The sequence below is a fragment of the Bos grunniens genome, chromosome 18 (assembly GCF_055505025.1).
Source record: "Bos grunniens cultivar Pamir isolate PY7600 chromosome 18, Bosgru_T2T1.0, whole genome shotgun sequence".
Taxonomy (NCBI): Eukaryota; Metazoa; Chordata; class Mammalia; order Artiodactyla; family Bovidae; genus Bos; species Bos grunniens.
In genome coordinates, this window is record NC_141182.1 from 42,026,501 (window position 1) to 42,032,500 (window position 6,000).

Genomic DNA, 6,000 nt, shown 5'->3' on the forward strand with positions numbered 1-6,000 from the left:
AAATCCCTAATGCTCTGCCTCCCACTCCGATGGTCTCAGGGCTTCTTCCCATGGTGCTGACACGCAGGGGTGGCTAGCAGCTTGTTTGTCAATGGTGGGTGGTGGTTACGGCTGTCTGTGCTGGCAAGTCAAGTCAACTATGGGACCAGGTTTGTCCTTCATCCCGTGATTTGAAAACAAGCTAATCCCTGAAATTAGAACTGAGAAATATTACCGCAGGTAGATAAAAATCATGGCCAGGGTTTACTGTGTCCTTAATCAAGTCATAATATTAATAACAAAAAAATGCAGCCGAACTTTCATCCGATCCACAAAACAGAAGACAGCTCAGAAGTCATTGCTGGGGAGCCCACAGCTTGGGGGACACAATTGGTCCAGCTGTTTGTTTCCTTCTCTGGTTGGACCAACAAAAATATGGGCTCCAAGCCTGTGAGACTGGCTCATGATCCTTCCCGGAAATGGAAGTGTGGGGGGCTTTCAGGGTCTGCTTCTTTCCCTGGGCGGTTGAGAGCTCTGTGGGTATCTAGGGGAACCGTAAAGGGATAACTAACCCAGTAGCCATTCTCTGTTGGCCAGATGCATATGAGGACCGGAGGCAGCAATCCTCCACTCGCACTGTGCCAGGAATCTGCCCCACTCAGTCATCTCCACTCACTCAGTGCTCTTGCTCAGGAAGGGAGAGCAACAGGGACATAGCATCAGAGATCCCTGCAGAAATTCTGGCTGTGGCTACTCAGAATCATGTCATTCTAGAATGAAGGAAGTAGCAGGAACTCACAGATAGGCAGCAGGTCCAACACCTTATTTAATAAAGGTGGAAACAAGTCCCAAAGAAGGGGGAGAACTGCCTGAAGACAGCCCAGGGAGTTCATTGCAGAGCTGAGACTAGAATCCAAACCTCTGACCTCTGCAGGAGGGGCCCACTCACCATGCCCAGCATCCTGCCATCTTCTCTGAGGCTGGCCACAGAGCTCCCCTTCTGTGAGCTGATGACCATGATGCTGTTAATCTGTGGGGCCTGCTGTTCTTCCCAGTTGCCTCTGGAATACGGGCTTTTTGCTCAGCATGAAGATGCAGTGTCCCTGGTCATTCCAGCAGACAGCATGTCAGTGGGCATCCCCTTATTCAGTGCCTTGGGCTCAGGACTTGGCCATCCTAAGGCCTGTCGGTGCCACCATCACCCATGCTGGTGACAGAATACGGGCTGACCCCTGGAAAGGAAGTGGGTGGGTAGGCGATAAAAGAACAGAAGGATGAAAGGGAGAGAGAGCACAAACTCTGAATTCCTTGTCTGCAAAGAGGAATGTGGCTCCAGTGGGGCTTAGATCAGTTGGACTGTATCTTTTCTGCAATGATGTGGACAGAATACTTTCTAAGGACAGGACGCCAAGGCAGGGCAACTCCACCCCGTGATGGAGCAGGGATCCCTGAATGGAGACTCACTTTGAGGAACATCACGTGAGTGATTTCCTGGCTTTGGGAACCATCAAGTCAATGAGAACGAACATCCTGGATCAACAAAAGAATCAAAGAAAGTTCCAGAAATAGTTCCCAGACCACAAAGTCTAGGCAGGAAATGACAAAAGTGTAGAAAGCATAGCATTCTCCTAGTCATCCCAGTGTAGATGGTCTTGCAAAGCACTAGACGATGTGGCACAAAGAGGAAAGATTGCTGGCATCAAGACTGTTGTTGGCATATCATTCCCGAAGACTCAGCTTGGGCACCCTCTTTTAAGAAAGCCATTCCCAGTTTTCTCTCACCTCCAGGGATGAGTGAGGCATATCTCTTCTGTGTTCCCATCCTGCCTATATCCATCTCCAACACGGTACCCACACTCAGAGTTATCTGTTTCTGTCTGCAATGCCCTCTGCACCCTGACCTCCTCGAGCACCTCCTATCCGGGTACCCTTGCATCTGCCAGCACTGGTCTGAGCAGGTGCTCAACATACTTCCAATTGTTCCAACAATTCACAAAACACATGTTCCAGTAATCTGGTGCCCTCAGAGGAATCTATGATTACAGGCAAGTGCACACAAGTGCATTTTCCTTTTTTGGGCTTGAGCAATGTCTCCCCCATCCCTGAACCCTGAGTCCCATTCATCACACTGTAACACCATAGTTTGCCAAGCCTCTACCTTAGTGCCCTGAACTTCCGTCCGTCCCCCACCCTGGTCCCAGAAAATAAGCCTCTCTTCCTTACAAGCTGCTTCTCAGATTCCAGTGGATGGAAAAGTGAAGACTAAGAGTTGAGTTAGCCAAAGCAGAGAGTATGGGGGCACCAGGAGAAGAAAATCACAGTTTTCCCCCATCATCTCCCCAAGCAGGTGAGCGTTAAGGGATATGGAGCTACTCCACAAGCACTTCCTTTTCCTTTTTGTATAATGGTGACCCCAGGCACTGGCATCCATGATGATCTACAAATATCTGCTACAGTGATAGATGGATGGGGCCTGGGGGCCCAGTGCTCAGGGCCAGAAGGAGAACAAACACAGAGAAAAGGTTGGGTGAGATGGTGGTGCTCTCTGGTGCATACAGCATGATGCTAAGGACCCTGCAATCTCACAGGTCCTTCTGTGAGATTCTTCCATTCTGTCCTGAGCATCAGGAGGACTTGGGAAAGTTACAAAAGCTCCTGAGTCTTCACCTGTAAGTTGAGAATAAAAGCATCCTCTTCTGAGAGTTATTAATGCATTACACACATTAAGCACATAACAGTGCCTGTCACGTGTCAAACATTCAATAAAGAACAGGGTTGTTTTTTCTTTTTTGGGTTACAGAAATTATGCTATGAGCACAGATGACCAGGGAAGACAAGAAAGGGCAGGCAGGATCTGCATGATGACAGGAGGACCAGTCCCTCTACTGGGCCCAGCCCTTTGTACCGGGGAGTCATTAAATATCCAGGAAACCCTTGCCTGTGTAACAAGTTCAGCTTATTGAGCCCAGGGAGGAGGGTGGTCGCCTTGGCAGCATGGAAACTAAAAACCTTTCTCCAACCAAAAACCTCTCTCCATCTCAGGCTAAGAATTCCACCAGCCACAAGCCAGGTGGACTCTGAGTTAAGCACCACCTTGTTTGGGCTACCCTCACACATGTGGAAAAGGCTGGGGTGGGAATATGGGGGAAGGATGGAAGATAGGGAGGGTATGTATTAATCCACCCAACAATCTGACTGGGGATATATTAATCAATCTCTCTCCTCTCCCTTTCCCCACCCTACCTCTTAACCCTGAGGACAGATCAGGAGCATTTATGTCTTGGGAGGTGGGAAAGAGTGGAAGGAAAAAACAGAGACCACACAGGGGCTCCAAAGCTGGGCTGTACCCTGGTCTGCCCTTCTCATGCAGGATCGTCTTCAAGGCGGGAAGCAAGAGAAAGAGACAAGTCTTTGGCCTCTGACTGTACAGATTTGTTCCTTGTAGGAAGAGAGGCCGTGGACCTACAGGACCTCCCAGCATCGGGGATGAAGTGAAAAGGAGCTGAGGGGCTATGACAGGAATGTGTATCTCTACCCCACTCGTCGGCTCCACACCAAGGTGCAGGGTCCTTGGGCCAAGCAGGGGAATGGGAAGATGCGATGCTGTTGCAGGTCCATGCAGGGCCAAGAGGTGGGATGGGAGGTGGCGAGTGTGGCCATCCTCTGCATCCTGGCCTCCCCATCTCATGGCCTTTAAGCCTCAGTTTCCTCATCTTTAAAAGGGGATGGCCACGCCAGCTATTCCCAGGGTTGCTATGAGAGGGGCAGCAGATGAGACAAGTGTTTTGCATGTTGCTATGTGCTGTGCACACCGCTGCTTCTAGAGAGGCCCATCCTTCCCTCCCATGGCTGGAAACTATGAATCGGCAGACTCTGGTCAGAGAAACAGCACAGAGCCACAAAAGGAAGCTCTAAAGCTGTGCTGTCCATGTGACTAAGTTTAAATAAATTAAATAAATTTAAAATTCAGCTTCTCAGCTTCACTTGTCACATTTAAATGCTCAACAGTCACACAGAGTGGACACTTCTGTGCAGGACACCTCCATCCGGGCAGATGGCTCTCTGTCTGGACATGTTGTGGGGTCCTCTCCTATTGCTTCCTTGAATGTTCTGGCTCTCTGAAGTACCCCGCTTCCCCCTTCCTACTGTCCTTGGAAAAGGCACTTGCCTCTAGGAAAAGTCCTTAACCCTTTACAGGCTGAGGACCGTTTGGAGAAGCCAACAGACATCAGCATTCACTGAAACCCAGACTACCTCGCCACATGGGGTGAACCCCACCAGGGGTACAAGAACATATTAGGTGGTTCACCTTGAAGCCCACGGTAAGATCCCTTGTCCTTTCTTTTTCCTTCTGATCGCTTCAGGGAGAAAGTACCAGAGAGGTACTATTGGTCTTTAACACCTCCCCAACACTGGTGAATCTTCCCTTTTTACAAAGAGAGCTAAGGCGTTCGACGTGGGACATAGGCAGGCAAGAGAATCCAGCTAGAATTTAATGACATTGTTTGATTTCACTGCATTTATTTTTATGGTTATTTTCTCTTTATGGCAAGTGATTCTGGGTCTTCATTTATGGGAGTAACACACTACACTTTCCTTTTAAAAATAAATTTATTTGAGTTAAAGCGTGTGTAAATAAGAATGTTTAGGCAGCACATGTGGTATATGCCGGTATGTCAAACAGCATGCCAGGTTTGGGGAACAGGCTGCTCCACCTGTTCAGGAGCATGTAACAGACACAGAAGGTTCTGGAAGGGGCTCTGAACGAGGAGCTCTTGTCACATCCCTAGACCATGGTGAGAGACCTGGCCCCCCAGATAATAAGCATATTTGCTATTTAAAATTTCCAAGTTTCCAGATTTGTAAGGAAATTTGGCAGGCTCCTGTTGAAAAGATATGAATTTCCACTTTGGGGCAGTTGCAGATATCAAACCTCAATATTAATAAATATGCTAATAAAAATGTAAATTTTGCAAGAAGCCATTATCAATTAAAGACAGGATGCTTCATATCCGATTTATGGTTCTTGTGCGTGGCCACTGATCGCAGCCTGGTCGCAGCCTGGTCACTGAGTCTGCAGGGCTAGAAGGACATGCCAGGGTCTGAGATACAAGCATGTCATCTCTGGATCCAGGACACCCAGCAAGAATACTGGCAGTGACATTCCTGGCATCGCATGCTACTTGCACACAAGGCTGTGGAAAGCTTCCTGTCCCCACACATCTGCCAGTGACACGCATCCATCTCTCCCAGACACCCAGGATACCGGCAGTGACATGGGAGTCTGCCTGACTTGGGCGGATGGGCTGAGGGTCAGATGAATGTTCAGATGCATGGCCATGGGCATCTGGACACAAGGAAGATCCTGGGGGGCTGAAGGGACCCCTGCCCCTTGCCTGGATAGGCCCCCTACCCAAGCAGAGCACTTGTACACTGGGCACTATCAGAAATGAGCCCTGTGGGAAGGGGATCAAGCTCGGAGTCCAGACATCTGGTCCTGGCCCGACACACTTACCAGCACGTACTTGGGGCTAATGACTGACGTCCACGTGCCTCAGGGTTCACCTGTAAATCAGGTAATGTCTTTGTCCTGGGTCAGGGCTGTTTCCACAGTGCCTGAGCTCTCTCATAGCCTCCAGCCCCATGCCCACATCGGGGAATTACACAGTCCCCAGCCCCATTGGACCTGCCTCGTGGGTGACTACCAGGCCCAGCCAGACGGTGTGCTGTGGACGACAATGACGTGATGACCGAAAGCTGGGCTCCAACAGAAACCAGGAAGGATGCCTCTCTCCCCACAGCAAGGACTAGAGGGCTTCTTCCCCTACCATGCATTGGAGATAGGACCTGGGAGGCCCAGCTGCAGCCATGCCTACTCCCCTGCCAACTGATGCTGCCTCAGGAGCAAGTCGACACTCTCCGAGCACAGCAGACAAGGGTGTTCAGCGCCCGTGAGAGCACATGGCAGCCAGGGATGTCAGTCATCCCTGCAAGGGATGCTGAGAAGCCCTGAGACAGGAC

At 50.0% G+C, this 6,000-nt stretch overlaps 1 protein-coding gene across 2 annotated transcripts in view; it reads right to left on the reverse strand.

Annotated features, from left to right (window-relative positions):
* TSHZ3 (teashirt zinc finger homeobox 3) overlaps positions 1–6,000 on the reverse strand; it is a 71,439-nt gene that overhangs the window by 29,441 nt on the left and 35,998 nt on the right. The gene's annotated exons all lie outside the window — the stretch shown is intronic.